Source organism: Chionomys nivalis, chromosome 14, assembly GCF_950005125.1.
Source record: "Chionomys nivalis chromosome 14, mChiNiv1.1, whole genome shotgun sequence".
Classification (NCBI taxonomy): domain Eukaryota; kingdom Metazoa; phylum Chordata; class Mammalia; order Rodentia; family Cricetidae; genus Chionomys; species Chionomys nivalis.
The window spans coordinates 26,516,753-26,540,962 of record NC_080099.1 but is presented as its reverse complement, the minus strand read 5'-3'; positions in this window follow the sequence as shown (position 1 = coordinate 26,540,962).

The following is a 24,210-nucleotide window of genomic DNA, read 5'->3' as shown; positions in this document are numbered from 1 at the left end:
TTGTTTAGGAGCTTCTCAACAGAAAGGGGAGATTTGTTGAGCACATGTGTTTAGACTAGATAGATACAAGCAATAAACTTTCCTACAAGGTGCTGAGAACATAGCTTCAGAAGTTGAGATCAGATGGCTATTGAGTACGGGGTTGATTTGTGGCTTGTAAACCCCATCCAGATGTGACCTGGCAACAGAAGTTGAAGTTATTTCTAGCCCTCTGGCTGACTCTGAAGGTCTAGGTGTATGAATCAACATCCTACTTGGGGACTCCTTGCAGAGAAAGACGCTAGAGGAGACTTAGAATTTGTTGGTACTTTTTCCATACAAAGTTGATTATTGTCTTCTCCAGATCTGTGAAGAATTTTGATGGGATTTTGATGGGGATTGCGTTGAATCTATAGATTGCTTTTGGTAGAATTGCCATTTTTACTATGTTGATCCTCCCAATCCAAGAGCAAGGGAGGTCCTTCCATTTTCTGGTGTCCTCTTCAATTTCTTTCTTCAAAGACTTAAAGTTCTTGTCAAATAGATCTTCCTTGGTAAGGAAGATCTATTGACCAAGGGTAACTTCCTTGGTCAGAGTTACCCCAAGGTATTTTATGCTATGGGGATGTTCTATCGGGAACTCACCAAGGCCAGCTGGCCGGGGTCTGAAAAAGCATGGGACAAAACCGGTCTCGCTGAACATAATGGACAATGAGGACTACTGAGAACTGAAGAACAATGGCAATGGGTTCTTGATCCTATTGCACATAATGGCTTTGTGGGAGCCCAGGTAGTTTGGATGCTCACCTTAATAGACCTGGATGGTGGTGGGTGGTCCTTGGACCTCCCACAGGGCAGAGAAACCTGCTTGCTCTTTGGGCTGAGGAGGAAAGAAGACTTGATTGGGGGAGGGGGAGGGAATGGGAGGTGGTGGCGGGGAAGAGGCAGAAATCTTTAATAATTAAATAAATTAATTAATAAAAAAAAAGAATTTGTTGGTACTGCTAATATAGTGCAGAGAAAGCCTCAGTTTGATCCCACTTGAGTTTGATTCACACAGTTTCTTCTATATGTATCTTCTTTAAGAGCATCAAGTCAAGAATGTGGTAGCCAATAAGGTCCCCAGCTGCTTGAAATTTCCTATCATTTCTCTTGGTTTGGTCAAGAAGTTAGAGTGAGCACACAAGGCATTTGATGACCAGATGTGGTGGTCTGTCTACATCACTATCATTCATTCTATATTAGCAGTACTTAGGAATTTGAAGGAAAGGTGCTCCTGTTGCTATATACAATTTGGAAGCATGGAGGGGAGGGTTTTTCTTTTCTTTTCTTTTCTTTTCTTTTCTTTTCTTTCTTTCTTTCTTTCTTTTTTTTTTTTGCTAAGATGCAAAGCTCTCATGCAGAAGGCTGGAACAAAGACTCTGATGTCAAACATTGCCTCTTTCTTCTCCTAGATGCTGTCATCTCCCTGTTGACAACAGGTACACGTGTCCAGGCTTCTCGTATCTAAAGACTGATAATGAGATGAACAGTTTCCCAGTTATATATGCTAGTATGTCAGAGGGCAGGAGGATTGGTAGGCAAGCAGAGACTCAGTAGGGAAGAACTTAGGTGTCATGAGAAATCAATATAGTCTCTATAAGCAAGACCAGATTATTGAATTCTCCAAAACAAGATTTGAGTGGGGGAGAGAATGCAATGTTTCATTTTAAGTTAGTGACTAGCTCTTCTAATTCTGCTAAGTCTTCTTGTGGGCTTTTGGTGGTCAGGTTAAGGTCAGTATGTAGAGTATCCTCTGAGAAAGGCAAACGTGGAAGGAAACAGAAAGGATGAGAAATGTGTTGTGTACCTTGGGCAGCCAAACTCTGGGAGACATTGCATCAGTCAGAGGTTATGGTGAGAAACAGCTGTCACAGCAACAGTAATTTCAAGACTTTGAGAACAGAGGACTCAGATCTGAGAAGATGACTCAGTCAGTACTTGCTTTGCAAAGCATGTAGACTGTGCTCAGAACCCCAGTACTCAAATACAAGCAGGCGTGGCAGGACACATCTCTAACTTCAGTGCTGGGCCTGGTGAGACAGTTGATGGTGGTTAGATCCCTGGTGGTTGCTAGATAGCCAATTTGGTTGAATCAGAGGGTTCCAGGTTCAGTGAGAGACCCTGTCTCAAATAACAAGATGGAAAGAGACTAAGCAAGAAACCTGATGTCAACCTCTGGCACATGCACATATACAAACTCATATACTCATCTACAGCATATGCAGCACACATGCGCAAAAGAAAATTATAAATGTGATGTAGGCAGTGTATAATTAAATCATACGAGATCAGGTAGACTTCCTACTCTAGTGAGGAAAAGATATTGCCTCTTCTCTAAATCTTGAGGAAGGCTTGGTTTTCAAAATCCAAAGCCAAGAAGACTTTGATGGAGTGATTGCTCCGTTAGAATGGAAAAACCTCTGTGCTATGGTAATAGCAATCCCGTGGCACCACAAAGAGCAGCAGGTGCTGAGAGAAGTCAATCTCTGACCCTGCTGTACTTTCTCTCCAGAACTTGCTTTTGACTGTGTGGCAAACAAACCAGTAAGATGATTAATATCTGGCAACCTGCCAAGACTCAGGTGGAGTGGGTGCAGAGTAAAGAAGGATATGAGCAAGGTGGCGGGGAAGAAGAAAGCTGATGTTTGAAGCACTGATATTTGAAGATGTTTAGGACCTTTAGCTATTTAATAAGAATGTAAGTCACTATTCCATATCACCGTGAACGTGTCAGTAGAATATCTCCATTGAGTATCAGTGTCTATTAAACTAAACACCTCTCTCTCGATCTCTCCCCCCCCCACCCGTGTGTGTGTGTGTGTGTGTGTGTTTGATGAAATATTTATGAACTTCAGTTTAAGGCATGTGCCGCAGGATATTTAGCCAAAGGAATTAAGTTAAATTTAGCTATCTATATTTTGGAGGCATTAGTTAGACAATAGTGTTTTATTTAAGAAATGAAAAAAAACACTTATTATACAAACTAATGACCTCAGCTCCATTCCCAAACCCACTAACATCCACATTTGCCATATATACACATATATTAATGCTTGCACGCATACAAATATAAACTTAGAAATTGTTCTCCATTTTGTTTTATTCTTGAGGTTTAATATAATGAAAAAAAAAAACTCCCAAAGTCACTTTCTATCACTAGGAAAATGAAGAAAAAGCATTACGTTTAAATTCATGACTGGAATGTTTCACATCTAGTTCTCAATACCCAAGATAGTGCTTTGCACTGAATAGAAATGGGTTTGTTAAACCAAAATAAATTTATCAGCTACTATGTGGTCTAAAAGCAGTTCATGCTTCTTAAAGAGAAGCTGAGGGGAGCACTCAGCTCTGTGGAAAAAGCTTTCACAGTCTGTGTGTCCGATTCATCCACACAGCAGTTGAACAGTCTTTGACACCTGACATTCATAGTCACTGAGACTCTGGCCAGAAGCAGGCAGGAGAGAGCCTCCTTTTCAGACCTACAGCGGTCCAAGAAAACATGTCTAACTTCTTGGGACTCTGGCTATTTCACTTCTCCCAGACTAACAGAAATCTCAGTCATTTACTATCCATTCTCCCACCGATGAACAAGGTCCATCGAACACGAGGATGGGTTACAAAGGGAAGCCTTCATGATGACTTTGTTACTACCATGTAAAAAATATGATAAATTCAACTATACCTCACTAGGGTGGCAGCTGGTTTTGATTGGTTATCATACCATACCAGGTGGCATTATTATTGTTTGTTTGTTTTGTTTGCTTTTTTCTTTGCAAGATACAGTCTAATGCAGCCAAGGCATGAGTCCTTTTACTTCTGATCCTGCTGCCTCCACTCCTGAGTGCTGGGATTACAGGCAAGAAGCACCATGCTTAACTTTGAAGTTATGTTTTATTAATAGTCTGGTCTGTGAACTGTAGCAAGGCTTTGAATATATTTTGGCAAGAGCTTCCCACTTCTCCTGTGTGTGTTTTTCCCCACCATCTCTTTTTCATCATCCACATTTGTCTCTGTCTTTCTGCCAAATTGTTTAATGCTGTGTTTGAAACTGACCTACATACTTATGAATCCATTCTCCTGTTGTCTTTGTGTCAAGTGCTTTATGAAGCAATAAATCAACCTATGTGAACACATCATACAATCTACAAACATCTTCACTCGTTTTCCTGTTAATCACAAAGATTTCATATATCACTGCCTAAGGCCTAATTTTTTAAGTATGCTTAGAGTACATTCTTCTTAGGGCTGACTTACCAGATGATGTTAATAACTGTATTTTTGTGAACTTATTCATTCTTTGTGATTGCTTTATTGACGGTTGGTGTTCAGCTTAATCCCCTCTAGAGGCAAGTACATTATTCATGTTAGATCAAGTGCTAAGCCAAGTTTTTGTTTGCATAACTATCTTTTGATTTCATTAAGATGTCTCTTTTGACAAACTTTCTTGGTCTTAACTGCAGGTGATCTTATTTCCCTGGCCAAATTGTGCTAAATATTCATTAGAAATAATATCTTTTTTGAAAGTAACAGTCTCACTAGCTCCTTCTGACAGTGAAACTCAATGTTGGGTTTCTCTCATATTTTGTATAATTCCATTTTATTCACAGAAATTATAAAACTAAGTGACTGAATCACAAAGTGACTTTTTTAAAGCACATAGGATCTGAAAAATTCAAAGCAAACTTTCAGGAAAGGTCATAGGGACTCAAAGGAATTTTAATCAAAAAGGACAGAGCTGGAGGCATCACACTATTTGGCCTCAAACTATACAACAGAGCCATTGTGGAAAAGTCAACACGGTACGAAACAAAGGTAAAATTCTAGTATCATTTCTGTTGCTGTGATAAAATCCCATGGTGAAAGGCAATTTAGAGAAAAAGGTATTTATTTGGCTCACAGTTTTAGGTTACAGTTAATTGTCAAGTCAAGGGAGGACCTTGAGATGTAGTCCATCACTTCCACAGCCAAGAACAATGAGAGAATAAGCATTCTTTATCCTCTCTTATATTACATTGCTTAGGGAGTAGTTTCACCCACAATGGGGTGGCTCTTCTTACATCAGACAGCTTAAGTACTCTCTCCCCAGACACGACCGCAGGCCAATCTAATCTACATGATTCCTCATGAGACTCTCTCTTTCTAAGTGATTTTAGGTCCTGTCAAGTTACCATTTAAAAGTAACTAGCACAAGAGTTAACTGGTTAAAGTAGCCTATTCAATGAATGGTGTTGGGAAGACTGGAGATTCACCTGCACAAAAATAAAATTAGGTCCTGTTTGTCACCTCACTCAAAATAAAATTCAAAGCCCACTAAAAACTGGTTTAAAAACCTGAAATTCTGGCATTGCTGTACCATAATGTCACACGAGCCTTCAAGCACAAAGATGTGGACAAGAATTTTGTGAATAGAAGCCCAACAGTCATATAATCTCAAGATATTCATGAAATTAAAAAGATTCTGCACAGCAAAATGAATCATTACATGAGCATAGTGAACAGAGAGCTCACAATAAGAGAAAAATCTTTGCCATCTACCTCAGATAAGGGTTTAATCTTAGACTATATGACTATATTTAATATTAAACAATATAAAGAACTACAAAAATGAAATACTAACATGAACGAAACCTCAAATAAATGTGCCAATTATCTGAACTGGCAGCTCCTTAAAGAAGAAATACAAATAACCAATAAATATCTTTAAACTTGTTTAACAGCATTAACCATCAGGAAAATGCCAATCAAAAATACTTTGCAATCCCAGCTCACCCCAGTCAGAGTGTTGGAGTGGGTGTGGGGAAAGAAAGGTGAACCTTTATTCATGCTGTGCTGAATACAAACTGGTCCAGCTCATGTGGATGCCAGTCTGAAGGTTTCTCAAAGACACATACAGACAGGACTACCATGTGACCCAGCTATACCATTATACAGACAGAGCTCTGTATGGCCCAGTTATTTATATAATTCTGGAGTATGTAACTAAAGGACTCTGATCCTATCAGAGATATTCGTGTTTATTCTTACTCTATTCCCAATCACGTGAAACATACTTACATGTTTATCAACAGATGACTGGATAATGAAATTTGTAGCAAATACACACAATGGAATTGTATCCAGTTGTGAAGAAAACTGATATTATAAAATGTGCAATAAAATGGACATAGCTGGAAGATTTTGTATTGAATGAGGCAACGCAAGATTAGAAAGATAGATACTCCGTACTGTCTCATGTGACTCATGGCTCCTAATTTTTATATGTGTCTATTTCTGTGGGACAGAGCTGGATAGAGGACGGAAAATTAGAAAGGAAACATGACAAGAGAGGGAAAAAGAGGCTTCAAGGAAGGAAGGAAATAGTGATAGAATATATAAGATACGGGAATAGCAAGGGAACAACGGAAGTGTGAGAGTACAAACAGAGATCAGGGATAAAGGAATGTGGAAGGGTCTAGAAAATTTGTGAAAATGCTATAAAGAAACTTGTTGCTTTGTACGCTAACTAAAACATAAAGAAAAAGGGTAAACTGATATAGGACCTTTCGTCTCTGACCTATAAAACCTTGGAAGCTGTCACTCCCGTTCTCACATGAAGAAAAACATCGGGTAAATTGAAAGTCAGAGTTTCCTCGGATCCATTAGAGAACTGAGGCTACAGAGAAAATTGTCATTGTGAAATCAGGGCACTCGAATACAAAGAGTCACAGTCAGATGAGGCTTCCAGAGCAGAAGCCACTGTGGTAATAAACTGATTGCAACACTGCAGAGGTTATCTTGAATACATGGTGGCTAAGTGAAGACTAGCTTAAGAACAAAAGGCTTCCTGGGATTCAATCCTTAGGCATCCCAATGTTGTTGCAAAACCTTCCTCTGGCAGCTCTGGCTCTCATGATGAAGAGTCAAGAAGTCGTTTCATGTTTGTGGCTGAAGCATTACCATATGGAAAACAGTGTTCTGTGGGGTCACGTCCAGGGGATTTGACTTCAGTCGGGATTTATCTGGTCTGTGTAGGACAGTCAGCCAAGTTCACAGCTCAGAGTTTAGGCTTATTCAAAATATGAGAATCAATCATGGGATTATAAAATACTTCCCCTTCCACACCTTGCAGTCACAGGGCTCCAGACAGTCAAAATATATGATGTAAAAACTGATAGGGCTACAAAGAAAAACAGACAAATCTGAGATGTAGTTGGATATGTCAACGCTTCTTTTCTTTCCAGTGAGCTGAACATTGGTTAGGATGTAGTTGAACATTAGCACCATTAATCAACTGCATCTAAAGGAAAATTATAGAATACATCACTCAGGGACACAAATTTCCTCTTTTTCCTTAACTTGGAACATTCAACTTGGAATAGTCAGCCATACAAACAATATTCTGGGTCTGAAACCATTACTTCACAAATTTAGACAATAGAGATCATAGGAAGTTAATTAACATTACAATGGAGTTAAATAGAAATCTACAATAAAACTTAGAAAATGTTAGGCTACCAGAAAATTATATGGCTCAATAAGTCTAAATAACACATGTGTAGCAGTCTCAACAGACAATAAATATTTTGAATTAAATAAAAAAAGAAAAAGCAGAACTTAAATTTTGAGGAACACTGTGAAGATAATCTATTATTGAGGGAAGCTGGTCATATTGAATGCATATTGGCCATTAAGGGAAGAAATAAAATCATTAATTTATGATTTTATTCATGGAACTAGAGAGTCAAGAGTATTTAAGGGTATAGTTAATAGACCTTGTTTTCTAATATACTATTCATTATCTTTGATAAGCAGTCGATATGGCTTGGTATACAAAATGGGTCTGAAATATGCTGTAGTCTCAAAATTAATGACAGGCTCAAAACAGATAAACAACTTTTGAACAAATCCATATCCCTTGCTGGCATTTTCTAAAAGACTTCGGAGCCTATGCTAGGTAGTTTTTATGTCAGTTTGACACAGGCTAGAGTCATTGAAAGAAGCATTGCCCTACACCGTAGAAGTTAGTGTCGCTCCTGAGTAGGTGGTGTTGGAAGGTAGAAGGAAGCTGTCCAGCAAGCAAGAGGGAACAGGACAGTAAGCACCGTTCCTATATGGCCTCAACATCAGTTCCTTTCTTTAGGTTCCAGCCTAGAGTTCCTGCATTGACTTCCCTGGATGAGGAAATATAAGCTATAAATCGAAATAAACGCTTTCCTTCCTGAGTTGATTTTAGTTATGTTTTTTAGTTTTTAAATCACAACAGTAGAAACCTTAACTACGACAGAGCCTATTAAAAGAGCTTCCAATATCTGACACTAAAAATTTTAAGCATCAAAATAAACAAAATACCTTTTGGATTGTAGCCCAAATTATGATTTATGATTCCACGAGTCCATGAATAAATTAATGGGGGAGAAAATGTAACTCTTCCATGTGCATAAGTTTTAGCAAATTGCATAATTGTTCCAACTGAAAGAAAGGAAAAGAGAAATTCCTCCCCCTTGGGAGTTGGCCATACATAGTAATATTCTTGCAAAGAGCAAAGTGGGAAAAACTGAAGAGCAAAAGGATTAACTTTACATTAAGAAATTTGATAACCCCTTTAAGTCAGATGACAAAGATCATCATCAATAGTCACAACTCACCTTGAAATTACATAATATTAATAAAATATGACAAGTGTGACACTTGATCTCTGTGACTTTGTCTCTACATTAACGTCAACTTATCCAGTTTTAATGATAAAAACACTAGGTTCCTTTAAAGACATCCTATGACACAACTGCTCAGTTTGTCTTAAAACTATCAGTCATGAAGATTGCCACAGATTTATGGTCAATCGTTATTGACCATATTAGCAATGTTATGACTGGTATGTCTGCCACACCAGGCAATGAAATTCATCAGAAGTGATATTAAATGTCCACTGAAATATTGACGTTTCCTGATATTTTAAAAATTATGTTTGACTTACCATCAATGCCCACAGGAACCATTGAGTGGGGTTAATACAAAACCCCTGTTCTAGTTTTTTCAAAGAACCTGTTGGTTACCTCCAAAAAAAAAAAAAAAAAAGACTGCTACAGTCAAAGGGTACTTTTCATAGGTAATATTGATTGCCTACTTGTTCAGATCGAGGGCCAACTAAGACATATTTCTGACCAGTTCTTTGACTTCTGATTTGGACTGAAGTTCATGGACTTTACATGAAAGGTCAAGGCTTTTCTTAGACTCTTCCTGTGCCCTCAACAGACTGATATTTTATTTGTGTTTTAATAAATAAAACTTGCCTGGAGTTCAGAGAGTTAAACAGTCACACTTATTAGCCTTACAGACCAGGCAGTGGTGACACACACCTTTAATCCCAGTGGTCACACTAGTTTGCTACAGAAACTGGGTGGTAGTGGTGCACGCCTTTAATCCCAGCATTAGAGATAAATATAAGACAGGGGGAGATGGCTCCATTGATGTACACAACTTTCTTTGTGCCAGGGCCATATTACTTTCATCACCATAGCTGTGTAATATAGCTTGAACCCCTCACAATATTTATTCACTATTGATTTGGTATCCTGGGTATTTTGTGTTTTCATAAGGATTCTAGGATACTTTTACTATGTCTGAGAAAAATGTCATGGGGAATTTTTTATTGGGGTTCTATTAATTTTGTGGATGACTTTTGATAAAAGAGCCATTTCACAATATAAATTTTACTAATCCATAAGCATGGAGTGAGGGGCTTTTCCCATCTTCTAGTGTCTCTCTCAATCCCTTTTTTCATTGTAAATTATCTGCGGTGGTTTGAAAGAAAATGGTCCCCAAAGGGAGTGGTACTATTTGGAGCTGTGATCTTGTTGGAAGAAGTGTGTCCCTATGGGGGCTGACCTTGAAGCCTCTTTTGCCCAAGCTTCCCTCAGTGTGGTTGTCAGTTGACTTCCTGTTGCCTGCAAGATGTAGCACTCTCAGTTCCAGCACCACGTCTGCCTGCACACTGCCTTGCTATCCCCATCATGATGAGAAAGAACTGAACCTCTGAAGCTATAAGCAAGCTAGTCAGCAGCATCCTCCATGGCCTCTGCATCAGCTCCTGCCTCTGGGATTCTGCTCTCTTTGAGTTTCTGTCCTAACTTGTATAGCATGAATTCTAATTGTTCTTACTAAGAAAAGCTTGGAGTCAGCTATCAGGGGGTGAAATCTGAAGAATCAGAGAGGCAGAGCGGCCATCCGCTAGTGTTCCTACCTTTACCAATTCTCAGAGCAAAAGGGTGATCCTATCCTTAGACTGCAACCTCAGACTGCAACCTCAGATTTAACTGCTGCTCAGACTGCACTAAGACTACTTGCTCCAACTCCTCTTCAGACTGCTGCCTCAGATTGCAATGAGCTCCTGTCTCCTCCCTCCTTATCTTCCTCTCTCCACCCAGTTGTTCTCACTCCTGTCTCCACCTCTCTAGTGCTGGAATTGAAGCCATGTGATCCCAAGTACTAGGATCACCTTTGTGCGAGTTCTGTTTCATCTTTAGACTGGATCAATTTCATGTAGCCCAGGGTGGCCTTAAACCAACAGAGATCCACCTGCCTCTGTCTCCCGAGTCCTGGGATTAAAGGTGTGTGCCACCACTGCTTGGCCTCTAGTGGCTTAGCTCTGCACTCTGATCTTCGGGCAAGTTTTATTTGTTAAAACACAAACAAAATAGCACCACACTAACTTCCTTCAGAGATGGAACAGCAATGCTGAAGGGTAAGCCTAATGAACCCCTTTCTCCCCAACTTGCTTTTTGGTCAAGGCGTTCCATTGCAACAATATAAAACTTAATTAAGACATTATCTTTCAGTTTCTTGTTTATGTTCATTCCTAGATACTTTTTGAGGTGGGTGGGATTGGAAGAATTCTCATGATCTCTTTTTCAGCCTGCTTGTCATTGGTATACAGAAAGGCTGCAGATTTCTGTTACTTGAGTTTGTAGTCTGCCCCTTTCCTATCTCCCTGTTCTTGTCCATCTCAGCATGTAATTCAAAGATTTACATTCCGAGATGAGATATTAGACGTGCTCTGAGTCGTTCTCATACTTCAGTGACAACCAGCAATGGGAGCCTAGTAAAATGAAGTATTCTCCAACTCAGACTTCCACAAATAAGAGAAAGTCTCATTTGTCTGGTTTGCACAGCTTTTAAAAGTTAAATAATTCAGAGTCTATATTCTCTAAGTATTTGAGTAAAATCTAATATTTCAACAGGTCATGAACAGAACATTCTGCTATTTAGCTCCATGCACATGTACACCCATCTATGGCATGCACAAGGAAAAGTGGAGGCACCGCTGAAGCTTCAGGAAAGACTGAGATAAGTTTGAATGTCCATATTTTCCTTTAAACCGAGTAAGGACATTGCCATATGTTGAGAGTCAAAGGTTAGGGAAAGAATGATGGCCTTGGTGACATCGGTAAATGATTAAAACAGTTGCTTTGGGAATTGGAAACGTGTTGGATGGGTAAAGTGACTACAGGGTGGCAGTGGCCTTTCCTTCTCACATGGCAGAGGCCATAAACTGGGGCTGAAGAGATAGCTCCGTTGTTAAGAGCACACACTGCTCTTCTAGAAGATCCACGTGGGGTGACTCACAACTCAACTGAATATTACCCCATTTTCAGGAAATATGACACTCTCTTTGGACCTCTTTAGGCCCTGTACTCACACATACCTTATATGCAGATATACACATAATTAAAAATAAAAAAATAAAAAGCTATAATGAACTTTATAACAATTGAAGCCAAAGTAAGATGAGGTCTATGTGACTTCAGGCAGGATCACAGTGCCTGCCATGGGTAAGTTAAGATCACTCAGGAGATATTTAGTAAATAAAAAGATTTTTTTCCTTTAGGTATTAGATGGGTATGCAATAGTGTATTTTAAATAAACATCCTTGTATGTAGAATCATGGAAAGAGGGTCTGACAGCAGAAGCTGGTTGAAATATTGGAGGTAAAATATGAAAGATTTACACAAATGTAATACCGAATAACCTGTATCTATGCAGTGTGCAACACCACAGATTCTGCACTGGATACTTTGATTTGGTCAGAACAGTTAAATTTAAATGATTACTGCTGCTTTTGTTATTTTCTTTTAAAATTTATCCAAGAGGTCAAATATGGAAAGGGTCTTTGAATAGTCTTTTTACACTTAATTTCAGGAATCCTAGGAATTTTTTTTTAAAAAAAGTTTAGCGCTCACCAAGTCACACAAGAGAGGCCAGGGTAAGATGTTTAACAAGAAACTGGTGGGTAGATTGTTAACGTCAGCCACCTGGGGTAAACCACGATATCTCTTAATGCACTGAAGGTGTCAAAACGCATAAACATTACAGGAAACTTCTCTCTTCCTTTGAATGATCATCTAGCTTCGCAATAAAGAAATCATACTAAGAGGCATGAAAAAAATGATGGTCCATCCTCCATCCTGCTCCCCACTGCTCTGTGACCTCAGAAAGGGTTTTTCAATCAAGGTTTCCTTCTCAGGCTTAGATAATAAGATCCTAACAGAGAGATAAAGCCAAAATTAGAATTTAGAGCCCTAAAATACCAACAACTAATGGATTTCCCATTTCCCACCAAGCATTTTAACTATTGCTCAGTGACTCATGGGGAATATTACTTTCCTTCTAGTATCACATGAAATATAAATAATAAGAATAATTTAGGAAACTTCTCTCCAGCATCTGCTCTTAACTCATCTTAACATTCACAAAAAATTATGTAACCACCAGACTTTGAAGGACACATAGAGCTTTTAAACACCTTTTATGATTTTTAAAATAGAAATTCCAATCATAAGATTAGGTCATAAAAAGAACATCATAATATCAAGATTGAAATACCTCTATTCATAATTTCCTAACTTGTACCAATATTTTATATTAAATTTGAAAAGAAATGTTATGTGATTTTCCTAAAAGCATATTCTGCATTAGTAATACATTTGTAGAAGTGAAATTCAAGACTCGGTCATTGTCTGCCATATAGAACCTTCTGAGACACCAAGAGTTCTTACACAAGTCTTCATAATCCACAAAACTTGAGGATAGAAACATATATTGTTATAAAACCTACATATTGGTTAGCTTTCTGCTGTTCCAATGCCTTTGTAACTATTCTAAGAGGGCATTGTTCCCATCTTATGTTCTAAACAAAATCAGTCCAGAATTTCAACAGTCTCATGGTACCTTATAACTTTTACCATGTATGTTTTAAGCATGAGCTTTTATAATGCTAATAAATAATACTAATAATGTTAATTCTTTCACATCAATCTTTTAAAGGCATGAAAGAGTTGACACATATATATGCATATATTCCTATAGATACACATATGTGCATATATATGCACATATGTCAGTTCTTTATGTCTATAGATATACGTATATCTCTATATATCTATATGTCTATATCTATCTATCTATCTATCTATCTACACAGGTAAATACACTTGATTATAGAAAACTATCAAGGATGTTAGTAAACGTGGCATCTTACAAAATGGAACCTGGTGACCCAGTTACGAATATCTCATGATCTTCAGTTTCAGGCTTTTCTACCTAGAACTCAGGGATCATACACAGACTCACTACAACTTTTCTTTTCTACCTGTTTTTCAGAATCTGGAGAAGACAGACTTGGAGGCTTCACACTTCAAATTCAAGTGTACTTTTTCTCTTTAGGACAAGGTGTGCTTGCATGTTGTCTCTGTTTTAGACAGAAAACACCAGATTAGAAAACAAAGTTGAGTGTCTGGTCACTTAGGAGCAAACCAATATAAGCTTTCAAGATCCAGATGACAAAAGAAGAAAAAGAAGACAAAACAAGGAATTTTTTTTCGATGAACAATGTATGCTGAATACACATTCTGTCTCCCACAAGACATGGAATAAGAGAGCCAAGAGACTGCTTCCTGGACAAACAGACAACCCAAACTAACTTCATAAGACCTATCAAAAGAACAAATAATTCAATATAAAATGGAGTACAGACCTAAACAGAGAACTCTCAACAGAGGAATCTAAAATGGCTGAAAGACACTTAAAAAATGTTCAACATCCTTAATCATCAGAGAAATGCAAATCAAAACAACTCTGAGATTCCTGTAAGAATGGCCAAGATCAGAAACACTGATGACAATTTATGCTGGAGAGATTGTGGGAATGCAAGCTGGTACAGCCCCTTTGGATGTCAGTGTGGAGATTTCTCAGAAAATTAGGAAACAACCTTCCTCAAGACCCAGTAATACCACTTTTGGGTATATATCCAAAGGATGCTCAATCGTGCCAAAAAGACATGTGCTCAACTATGTTCATAGCAACTTTGTTTGTCATAGCCAGAACCTGGAAAAAACCTAAATGCCCCTCGACCAAAGAATGGATAAGGAAAATGTGGTACATTTACACAATGGAGTACTACACAGCAGAAAAAAATAACGATATCTTGAATTTTGCAGGAAAATGGATGGAGCTAGAAAACATTATTTTGAGTGAGGTAATCCAGACACAGAAAGACAATTATCACATGTACTCACCCATAGGTGATTTTCAAACATAAAGCAAGAAAACCAGCCTACAAACCACAATCCCAGAGAACTTAGACAACAATGAGGACACTAAGAGAGACTTACATAGATCTAATCTACATGGGAAGTAGAGAAAGACAAGCTCTCTTGAGTAAATTAGAAGCATGGGCATTTTGGGGGAGGATTGGAGGGAGAGAGAGGCAGGGATGTAGGGCTCAATAAATAATAAAAAAAGGCCTATGGAAGTGAGGTGAGAGCTCACAGTGTCTACCATCTCCCATTCCCCCCCTTTTAAGTAACAGTTGGTGTTAAAGAAGGCATGGCCAAATGTCTTTTCAGGATCACCTTTCTAAACTTTAAGTAAGCCCAGTATGGAAAGCAGCCTTTTCCTGGGGAGAAGGAAAAATGATTAAATCTAGGTTTTAGATCTGAAATCCAAAAGCAGGTTCAGTTTGATAAAGTCCTATAACCCTCTAGCCAGGTGGACACAACTAACCATGAGTCACTCAATCTGTGTTGGGCCAGAGGATTGATTGTGGTCACCAGCTTCTCTCCACTGCAGGTTGGCAGAGCAAGGATTATATATATATATATATATATATATATATATATATATATATATATGATGTCATCTTATATATAGTTTAGAGATACTCTATTAATAACTTTAAAAATACCCTATTAGAATTAAAGTCGCCTTTAAAATTATATTAAAAATAAAGTCTCCTCCATGTGACTCCCTAATATGGCAAGATGCCATAAATCTCATGTGGGAAACAAGCTTCATGCTTCTTATTCTTTTTTTTTTTTTTTTTTTCTGATTTTTGAGACAGGGTTTCTCCGTAGCTTTTTGGTTCCTGTCCTGGAACTAGCTCTTGTAGAGCAGGCTGGCCTCGAACTCCCAGAGATCCGCCTGTCTCTGCCTCCCGAGTGCTGGGATTAAAGGCGTGCGCCACCACCGCCTGGCAAGCTTCATGCTTTTGTAGACAATAGATTATCGCTTCTTAGTATTAGATGACAAAGTACAACTTCAAAATATAATAATCTTGTCTGTTTTCTACAGTATTTTGTTCTTGTCTGTTTTCTTGGTTATTTCTGTCTTGCATTTAAAAGTGTTTTTAGTGTTGCTTCTGCGCAGAAATAGGACATTCAAATAAAAGAAGCTGCAGCTCTGTGAATGAGACCCTTCAGACACAAGACTGAAGTACATCTGCTTTCTACAGATGCGGTGGTGTGTGCATGGAGGACACGCACACATTCATCAATCATTTATTCAGTGGCTCTTGATTGCTTTCAGGGTGCTGGTCTTGACAGTGGAGAAGCACACAGTTACAGGTGTTGGGGAGACGGGCATAAAGGAAAATACAACATCATGGCCTTTAGCGACTGGCACAATAGGGCTGAGATCTGAGTCGTCAGAAAAGTTCTGAAGGAAGGGATGTATGAGCTGCAGTTAGAAGAAGCAGATTTCACTGGCGAAAGGATGGATGGAGAAAGCAGCCTCCAAGGCAGTGCCCCCCTTTCCACTCGCAGAGCCTAAGGTGAAGAGAACACCGTATATTTGAAGAAACACAAGGGGAAACGAACGGCAAGAAAAGCCCCAAAGTAAAGTCTCTTGATGGGAGGCGATTAGAATCTCCATGGTCTTGCAGGTGTGCAGTGTTTGAACAGTTAGGCGCTGAATCATTTTGAACAGAATGACTTGTGTTTGAACAGCCCCTTTGGTGACGGAAAATCCACTAGAGGCGTGAAGGGAAGGCCAATTGGTGAGAGGACTGAAACCTACCGCTGCAACCTCTGGGATAAGGCTCTGTCGGAACGCACGGAGAGTAACTGACAAGGGTAGACTCAGACTCCGGATTGGTTCCTATACTTAGCTTAGGGACCTGGATAGGATACACTGTATGTTACAGAGAGATGGAGCATGGGAGAAGGAAGGCGGAGCTCTGGAGGAATGCCCAAGATGGCGACTACTTTCAGGTATGGTGCTCCCTTGCTTTAATAACGTAAGTGCAGATAAATTCCGTTGAATCTGACTCGGAGGGGATCGCTGGCCGGGAACAAAGCTCTATTTCCGGTGTTAGATTTAGCTATCCAGAGGGAGCTTGCATTATCTGCTCTGTGGAAGGCACTGACTATTGAGGAGAAATGTTCTCTTTAGCAATGCTGGGCATGAGTCCATTTGGAACCGAAAAAGGCTGGAGAAAGAAAAGACAAAAACTTCACTTGGCTATTGTAAAAGGAAAGGGGGGAGATTTTAAACCTGGCTAAATCAAAAAGGCGTTAGCGCTCCAGAGCAAGGACAAAATCCCTTTCTGTAGAGTTTCTGAATACTAAAGAAAGGATATTCTCGTGACAAGTTTATACAGCTATCAACTTTGGGTCCTGCTCCACAAAGTGCACTCTGTGGATATTTTTCTCTATTGTCTTGTTAAATGGAAGGTTTGTTTCTGTGTTCTTTGCAAAATTTAATGAAGTTTCCTCTGAAGCAGGTAATTTGAGAATTTTATTGGAGGCCCCGTGGAATCTGCTGAGGGAGAAAGGGGGTCAGGTTTCCATGAGATTTGTGTGTGTGTGTGTGGGGGGGGGAGTTGCCCTGGTTTTGAATGGCTATTCAGACATCGACAGCAAGGATAGACTTTGGAGTTCCATGGGCCCCTAAAATAACATGCAAACAAAGATCCCTGAGCTATGGTACTTGGTAGGGTTGGGGGCTCAGTCATGCATCCTGTGATAGTCTCCTCTCTTCTCTCTCATTGATGGCAGCTTGTAGGGGGAAACTTTGACATCTGTATTAGTCATAGTCTGCTAGGGGAACAGAGCTAATGAGATGAATATATGTATTTATATATGTTTATAAATACAATACATTGAATTTATTAAGGCAGATTTAAAATAGTAACAACAGAAGAATCAGATTTGAGAGTTGTTACTTGGTCCTGGAGGCTGTGCCTCATCACTCTGAATAGTCCCAAATGGCCGCCTGTCACTGGGGACGAGGCCAACAACAGGGAGTTAGTTGCTCAGTCTCTGAGGCTGGTGCCTTAGCGGTCCAAATCGGCTGCTGGAAGCCCAGAAGGTTCCTAAATAGTGGCTTGTCCCTAGTCCATGATGGTAACACTGTTTCCGATATTAGGGAAGGAGTCAGCAGCAACAACTGGGCATATTAACTTGGTGGTAAAGAGAGGGCCAAGCTAGCCTTCTGCCAGACCCTTTGTCTGGACTGCCACCAGACCATACCTACCACAGTGGGATGGGTCCTTCCCTATCAACCAAAGCAATCAGAACACTTCTTTAGGTGCCACTACCCCTCAGGTGATGCTAATTTATGACAAGTTGACATTAAATCACACAAATGTCTGGCTTTTTGACATATCTGACTCCAGGCTGTAGGCAGAAAGGGCCTATTGTAACAAATGTAGCTGTGAGTTCTTCCCACTGCCATTCAGACAGACGAGCCCCCTACAATGTGGCTGTCTCTTTTCTACAGGATAGGAAATAGTTTTGCCTCAATTAGCTTTGCATTGAGGGAGAGCAAGAAAAGTGATATCTTGATTGAGGGAGCCCTTAAAGCGAGATACACGGGACTGGAAAATTCAACAGAATCCACAAGGATGACCCCAGCTAAGGCTATAAGCAACATTGAAGAGGGTGCCTAAACTAGCCTTTCCCTGTAATCAGACTGAGACTACCTTGTCATCATAGAACCTTCATCTAGCAACTGACGGAAGCAGATACAATACCCACAGCAAAGCACTGGACCGAGCTACTGGAGACCAGTCCAAGAAAGGAAGAAGTGATAATATGAGCAAAGGGATTAAGACCATGATGGTGATACCCACAGAAACAGCTGACCAGGCTAGTGAGAGTTTACTGACTCTGGACTGATAGTGGGTGAACCTGTATAGGACCAAACTGGGCCCATTGAATATGGGGGACAGTGTGAGTCTTGGGCAGTCTGTGGGGTCATGGGCAGTTGTACCAGGATTTATCCCTAGTGCTTGAACTGGCATCTAGAAGCACATCCTTTTTGGAGGGATACTTTACTCAGCCTAGATATGGGGGGTGGTCTTGCCCTGAAGTGAAGTATCAGACTTTGTTGACTCCCCATGGGATGTCTTACCATTTCTGAGGAGTGGATTGGGGGGGAAATGGAACGGGAGGAGGGGAGGGAGTGGGAATGGGGATAGCTAAGTAAAATGAGAAAAGATTGTGTTAAAAAGTCTTAATAAGAAAAAGAATAGAATAGAAATAGCCTTCTAATTTAAGGTGGGAACCAGGGACAGATAGGCTGTGGGAACACAACCCATGTCTCCACTCAGATGCACTCTGTCTACACACTGTTTCAGGACTGACCTCCATCGATGACCCTGGGACATTGAAGCTCAGTAAGTAAGATCCTTAAACCTGCCGCCTCAGTTTCCCTGCATTTTAAAAGAAACTAAGAAAGATAAATTAATCATAGAAAACAAATTTATTTACAGTATGGCCAAACTTATGGGGAATAAAATCTTAATTTCTTCTATATCATACCTGAGGCATCTTAGAGTTCACAAAAAGGCACAAGACAGAGTGGGACACAGATGAGTAGCTATGAAACAGGATACCTGATTCTGTTGTTGATGCAGGGTGCCTGGACTCTAGGCTGCCTCCATTCTGTTATGGAGGCAAGGTTATTATTATTATTATTATTATTATTATTATTATTATTCAACAAGATGGAGTCTTAAAGAGAATAGAATTGGGCTTTGTGACCTCCATCCATTCCAGGCCTGGCACGTTGCCTTGTCCTTGGCTCCATTCCTTGCTTAGGTGGAGAGGGAAGCCTTTTGAATTTCCCTTTTTCAGAGTTTTCACCCAAAGTGGAGCCTGGTCCAATATCTCAGGTTTTGTTTATTACTTTACTTCTGCACAATGCCACTTCAGAACTTCTCTGCTCAGCACATATTACATCATTAAATATTATCAATATTCTCCTCCAGGAAGGGAAACATGATTAGAAATGTGGAAATATCACTATGACTTACTGAGGCTTCAGAACCAGGTAGAATCCTTTGTTTAGCCTGTAACTGCCCAGTGGGCTTGCACTGGTATCGGAGGCTTTCTTCCTTCCCTGTGTGTTTCTATTCATGTTGGCCTCTTCCAGCACCTCGGCTGGCTGGGATCCTCTGCCCAATGGGGCACTCAATCCTTCCTTCCCCAGGGAGCTAAGAGTTTTACAAGTTTTGCCTGAATGGGTTGCCAGAACCTTTGCCTAACTTTTTTGCCAGTGGGCACCAGAAATGTGAGAAAGTGTTCTGTTTATTTTGTTCTCTGCACTATATAGTAGCAATTTGGTTTTTCCTTGAGAATAAAGATCAGTCAAGCCAGCCTAAAACACTCCATTCAGCCTGCATCTTCATAGCTCCAGAAAAATGAGGCAGCCTGCCTCAGGTTTCATTTCCATTAGACCCTGGAAAACACTGATTTTTTTTCTATCATCAACACAGAATGTGTAACCAGATGGATGATATTATCTTTCTAGCCCTTCGTTTCTATATTGATACAATGTAGTTGGGGAAAACTATAATCATTTACTGTTTGCTTGTCCAGAACTGTTAGTGTATTACAGAGCTTACCATTAATGTTCAAAGTTGTGATGTGGGAGCTCCTCTGTGTGCTGTGATTACCATTAATGAATAAAGAAACTGCCTTGGCCTGTTGATAGGGCAGAACTTAGGTAGGTGGGGAAAATGGAACAGAATGCCTGGAAAAAGGAGGGTGGAAAGAGACGCAATGGAGTCACTGCCAGAGTCAGACATGCCAAATCTTTGCCGGTAAGCCACTGCTATGTGGCGATATACATATTAATAGAAATAGGTTAAGTTAGTATGTAAGAGTTAGCTAAAAAGAAGTTAGATCTAATGGGCCAAGCAGTGATTTAATTAATACAGTTTCTCTGTGGTTATTTTGAGTTTAAGCTATCCAGGCAGCTGGGAAGAACGGCCTCCTCCGAACAAAGTTGTTTACTGAATATGATGACTTTATCTACATTCATTTGCCATTTCTATCTCTTTATAGGCCCAGTGGATGCTAGACCATGAGTACATGATAAAATCATTGTAGTCACTGGAAATTTCCAGTGTAAATATTTTGGTAGGATTCCATGACTGGACTCACTTTTGGAGCAGGCAATGTGTTAATATACTCAGATGTTATTTTATAGTTAGTACTAGCATGCTATAATCTCATGAATTAGTATTGACTCTCGAGCATTGTTTCCTATTTCTTGAGATGTTTGGGGATTTTTATTCATTAAAACACAATTAACTTGGTAAATGCCCAAAGTCATGAAGTCAGTTTAGTTAGCTTCACACAAGCTAGAGAGAAACTCAATTGAGAAAATGCTCCTATCAGTTTGGACAAGCCTGTGTATGTTTTGTTTTTTGTTTTTTGTTTTGATTAATGATTGCTGTCCAGCACACTGTGGACAATGTCACCCTGAACTGGTGCTTCTGGGTGTTATGAGAAAGCATCCTGAGCAAGCCATGAAGAACAAGCCTGAAATCAGTCCTTCTCCTCCATAGGCTTTGCATCAGTTCCTGTCTCCAGGATCCTGCCTTGATGACATGGTGGATGACGGGCTACAAGCTAAAAGCTAAAATAAACCCTTTCCTTCCCAAGTTGCTTTTGCTAATGATGTTTTCTCACAGCAATAGAAACTCTAACTAGACAGTCACAAAGTCAGAATTTGAATTCTAGAACACAAGCCGTTGTCCCTCTGCAATGCACCACTGCCTCTGTTTGCCAATTGTGATATTATTCTCCTTTTCTTGGCCATTATTGTCTTCATTGATGGAGGAATTTCTTGTGTCTTTTTAAATGACCTTGCTCTGGAAATTGGATGAAATACCAGAAATGTAATTTCTATATGTCTGTCCTTCTCCATTAGGTCCTCTTTTTATTTTTTGATTTTCACTTTTGCGAGAGCAACTTCAGAGGGTTGTTCATCTATTTCAGTTGCACAAACCATAGTTGACAAACCACTTTTAAAAGTATCTAGTTGGAGGCCAATGAGATGTCTGGTGTGGGAAGTCCTTCTGTATAGTTGTTGCTTTTCTTAGTTAATGAATAAAGAATCTGCCTTGGCCTGTGAGAGGATAGAGTAGAGCTAGGTGGGGAAAACTAAACTGAATGCTGGGAGAAAGAAGACAGAGTTGCGAGACGCCATGGAGCCACCAGAGGAGAAAGACACAAGCTGTCAGCTGGAACCTTGCTGGTAGGCTACAAGCCTCGCTGTAAAATATAAAATAATAGAAATGGGTTAATTTAAGATATAAGAGTAAACCAGCAATATACTTAAGTGATTAGTCAAGCAGTGGTTTAAATAATATAGTTTCTGTGTGATTATTTTGTGTCTGGGAAGCTGGGAACAAACAAGCAGCCTCCTACAACAGATGTCTCAACAAGTAAAGGCACTTGTTGCACAAGTCTATGACCTGTGTTCAGTTCCTGGAGCCCACATAAATGTGGAAGGAGAGAATCGACTCTTGAAAGTTGTCCTCAGACCTCCAACACATGCTTTAGGGCACATACCATTCCTCCATCATGAACACATACACAGTAGTAATAATAATAAATAAAAATATAAAAAATACATGGGTTGGAACATTCTAATCACTAAAGCTACTAAGTCTCCTTTCCTAATGTGAATTAAATGCCACATCATAGACATATTACTGCAACCCAGAAGCCAATCCACTGAGAATTTCTCTTACTAGCATTCTGCTATTGTTTGAATTTGAAATGTTCCCCTGGTGACCTCATGTGCTGACTACTTGCTGTACAACTTGTGGTACTATTTTAGGAAGTGATAGACATGTTAAAAGGTAGGGCCTACTAGCAGCTCACTGAGGGCAATGAGTCTCTGGACACTTCCTTTCTCTGTTCTGTGCTTCTGAATACCATGATATCTTCACGCTCCAGTGTTCAACCCCCACTCCCTGGCCCCAGCTCACCAGAGACTCACAGCAATGGAGCTAGCTGATGGTAGACTGAAAATGTGGGATCCACAATTGGAGGTAAATTCTTAAATTGTACCTTTCAGGGAATTATCCATCATGATCAAGGCTAAATAACATCGAATAACATGTTGGTATCAGGAAGGGTTGTGACTATTCCTTGTTAAGTGATTCAGAAGGCTTTGGAATTGGCTTCTAGGAGGAATTTGGAGGAGTTTGGAGACAGCAACTAGAAAGCCCTTGAATAGTATAAGAGTTTAATGAGCTCCTCTTTCTGGAGCATGAATCTAAAATGCCTGAAGGAGTACAGACTCAAGATACTCATGAGGATTCATGCGGGAGCCAAAGTTTCTCCTAGGCATTGAACTTTAGGCTATTCATGTTACATTCTGAGAAAGAGGTTATGCACATAACACTTATTTCCTTTGCTCACAGACTCTGGGTTAATTTTTCTGGTAGAGGAAATTTCGAGGCATCCCAACATCCAGTCTGCTGTGTGGTGGGTGTTGTAGTTGATTTTAGCCAGTTTTATGGTGAGTAGAGGAACAGAAAACTTTATTGGAAAGGTGTGACTATATTCTTGTCAGGTATTTGGTCATAGCATGACAAAGCAACTCATGCAATGTCTACATATTTAGCATGCACATACCTGAAATGGGATATTTGCTTATAGCCCTTGAATTTTAGCTAATTATCAGTCTACTCATGAGTTTTGTCCCAGTACGCTCTAGAGAAACATAGAAACCTATCGTTCTCAAGACAGTTCTGTTGTGTCTCTTTCTTTCCAGTCATGGCAAACTATCCCTCAGCTCTGGAGTCTGGTGTCATTCTGATTGTTTTCTCCTCCTACATTTTACGTAAATAGAATCATATAATATTTTTTCCCTTGAGTCTGTGTTTTTCAAACGACACAATGCTTTTAAGATTCACTCATTATGTTCCTCATGTTTTACCATTGAACAATTGTCTTAGTCTAGGTCCTTTGTGAAAGTAAATTTCCAGACAGTATAGGATGTGGAAAGGATTTGTGAAGGGAGATGTTCGTTCAGAAAAAGGGAAGAACTCTGAGAACTACCTGGCATTTCATTTCCTTGTCAGAACACCAATCCTGTTCTCACGAGGCTCCATCTTTATAACTTATTTTGTTTTCAAAGGTTGTACCATTTGATGACATCATTCTGGGCCTTAACATACTCCATAGGGCGAGTCTTTAAACTGTCATGTTTGCCTGAAACTAATGATGGAAATGAGGACTGAGTCTGATGAGTCCAGGATTTTGCACAATGTCTTAAGCAGTCCAGCAAGGAGTTCTCAGCCAGAGTCGCTGTTTTGAGTTACCCACGAAGAGAAGGCAACAGAATACATAGTGGATCCAGAAGGGTGGTACTGGAACTCTTTGTTTTTATAAGTTTACAGATTATATCCCACTGTGGTTGTGTGATATTTTTCTTCTATCAGTGATGTGAGAAAACTCCAGTCACTCTGAATATTGATTAACATTCATTGTTCTTGATTCTAACTGTTCTCAATGTTTTGGAGTGTATATATCATTATAATTTTCACTTCTATGATGCTTAATATTTTTATGTGTTTTTTCCTGTCTGAAGATCATTTATTTCTTAGCCCTACTATTATAGAACACACTTTCC